Below are 3,092 nucleotides of genomic sequence, written 5' to 3'. Positions count from 1 at the left end.
TGATATACGAGGTAGACAAGGGAGGGAGAACACTTACCAGACAGAATAACCCATGAGAAATTATGAAGGTCTCACTTATAATTATTTTTATGTGTATGCGTTTTACCTGTATGTCTGGCTGTGCACCCCGTGCCTGCCTAGTGCTCATGGAGATAAGGAGTCAGATCCCCTGGAACTGGGCTTACACATTGCTCTGAACAACAACGTGGGTGCAGGGAACTGAACCCAGGTCCTCTGCAAGAGCAGTAAGTGCATTTAACTGCTTAGCCACTTCTTCAGACCCTTGAACAAGTATTTTTTTTTTCAATAGAGATATAGCTAGGATTACCAACCTATTCAGTAAGTTCATTGTGCTAGTCGCCGTGTTGTTACTACTCAAGGCACATAAATTGTAAAGAAAAAAAATGATTTTTTTTTTTTTGTTCACTGTTTGGTTGGTTCAAAGTCCAATGTTGGAAATCCCACCTCTGGGTACAGGTAGCAGATGGCAGGACACCTGTGGAAAATTGTGTAGTTACGAAACAGTTACATCTTTAAAAAGACAGAGGAATAGGCCGAGTCCTCAAGATCTCACAGTCCCTTACAGTCTTCAGAGGCATACATTGCTGATGCCCTAAGGCTTTTCCTATTGCTCCTTCTTTGTGATGGTTCCGCCTCCCATTAGTACAGCCCCCATTGGCCCCTCTTTGTAATGGTTCCGCCTCCCATTAGTACAACCCTATTGGCCCCTCTTTGTAATGGTTCCGCCTCCATTAGTATAACTCTGGGGACCAAATCTTTTAACATGCAAACCTCTCGGGATAAATTCAACATCCCAAGCACAGCAGTAATTAACGGAGATAATCAATGTGGCTGTTCTTTTCACGAGCCCGTTATTGAACATACTGTCTCGACAAAGTTAACATTCGATCTTACATGGACATAAAGGTGGGGGAAGGAAGAATTCAAAAATCGAGGAAGAGAAGGAGGAATTGCCCATAGATCAACTCTGAGTAGACCTTGTCTGCAACAATAATTCTGCTGATATAATAACGTGGGCATGCTAGGTTTATCAGGGCCTCTTCCACCTCATTAAAATTGAAAGTCACCAATTTTAGAATTATTTGGCTTATTCATGAATATATTCAACACACATGGCTTCAATCCTTCTTGCGAAGTATACTTTATTTAAATATATGAGCACTGTATTTATCATAGTCACAATTTCAATATTAAATTCTTAAAAATACAAATGACTACTATATTATAATGATATTAATTTTTAAGAACCTTCCCAGAGAAAGTGGCACTTAGCGAGAGGACTCATATGATTTATAGAGTTATTTCTATCAAATTATTAAATAATAGAAGTAGAAGATGTCACGAAGTGTATTTTTTTTTCTTTTACTGAGAAACTGCACACGATTTTACAGTGGTTATAGAGCAAGACATTTCTACACAGACTGCTAAGTTTAGATTTTTTTTTCCAGTAAATTCTTCTTACGGATGCTCACAGTTCTCTGGCCGAAGCCATTCTAATAGTTGAAAGCTTTTATGGCAGGAGCTAGCAGGCCTGCTTCACACTGATGAGAAATATTCTCTGGAAAAACTGAAAACAAACAGAAATCAGGCTATGGAAAGAGTCTCAGTAGCCGGCACATCTGCTTGGAGGAGTCTGTTATTGCAACTGAATGATCTCTGATGATCACCGTCACTCAGGGAGAAGTGGGTGTGTCCTGGCTTGAGCTGTATCCACATCTAACAGGTTCATACCTTTTGGACTCACGTCTTTGACGAGATTTACAAGGACAAGTCATATTGCATGCGACTTCCCATTTTCATTCTGAGCCATATTATAATCTCTTGACTCATTTTAGGAGTTTGTCTCATGTTTTAGGATAACAACTTCATTTTTCTTTTTTAATTAAAAAAAAGTTCAGAAAACTATAGGTTCTTACTATGAAATCTTCAAACGTAGTTTTCTACCACCTCTCAGCGAACGCTCCAATACTGTTCCCTGTTTCTCTTTGAGTCAGGTGGCACCGCTCCTTCTGCGATGCTCTACATTATCACAGCTGAACCACCCGCACTTTCTGCAGTTCTTTGTCCACATGTCTTTCTGGGTAATTTTTTTTAAATGCCTTATTTTTACTTTTGTTTGCTGAGTTGGTTGTGTGTCTCCTCTCCTGCCCTTCCTTTAAACCCTCCATGAGTCCATGAGAATGGCTACTCTTTTTGAGTCTTTCTTCCTCCCTCCCTCTCCCTCCCCGTCTCTCTCTTTTTCTTTTTTAAAGGTTCTATATTTTATTACTGGACAAACACCTAATTTAAGACATAAGCTAGTCTACAGGTTAAAAATGTTGAAATATATCTGGTAGAACTGATCGATGACCACAATTCAGTATAATTCAGTCTTGCCGCTGTGTGAATCCTTACGGACCCAGCTTCGTTCTCCTCCAGTGTCTTCTTTTAGAGTTGTACCTGATTTTGTTACCAGTGTTCATCCGGATCTACCGAAGAATAGGACGATTTTGCTTTTGTTTCTTGGCCAGGAATCGCTTGATTCTGAAAGTCTTGTGAGAAGACATGGCAAGAGGCCGAATCAGTTGGAGGAAAGGAGAAGAGTTGAGGCATCCTTTTTTCCCTTCCAGGGACAGGGGAGGACGCTGTAGAGGGAGAGGGGTGTGGGGGAACCCGTGTAGTTTTCTATTTCCCCTGCTCTGGTGAAGAAGCGATTTTTTTTTCTGATGAATCCTGTTCTCTTTTCTTCTTCCTTTGTTTTTTTTCAGGTAGCCACAGCATGGAATTCAAGGCTAGAGTTCACTCCCTATGGAAGGACAGATTTTATTATTTTCTGGCTTCCGCTATAGGGAAGCAGGCCAGTGCCAGTTGATTCTTCACGTTGTGACGGTGTTAGCTTGTTTGTTTTAACGTGGCTGAGTTAGTTTTTTTTTTCCCCCCTTGGTTGCTTTCAGATAGTTTAAAGTCAGAACCGTTGATGGAACTCTAAATAAGAATCGCGTCTGTGTTTAACACATTGACTTCAGGCATATTACAAAGACCAAGAAGCTATGTAGCTGCAGTTTTGTCTGAATATAGATACTTCACAGACA

General features: G+C 40.4%; 1 pseudogene; it reads right to left on the bottom strand.

The window, feature by feature from the left end:
• Positions 1–2,401: 2,401 nt before the first annotated feature.
• Positions 2,402–2,567, bottom strand: Gm20167 (annotated as a pseudogene).
• Positions 2,568–3,092: the final 525 nt, after the last annotated feature.

This window comes from Mus musculus, chromosome 14 (genome assembly GCF_000001635.26).
Source record: "Mus musculus strain C57BL/6J chromosome 14, GRCm38.p6 C57BL/6J".
NCBI classification, from domain to species: Eukaryota; Metazoa; Chordata; class Mammalia; order Rodentia; family Muridae; genus Mus; species Mus musculus.
The sequence above is the reverse complement of the archived record's forward strand: the minus strand, read 5'-3'. Positions and strand labels throughout refer to the sequence as shown.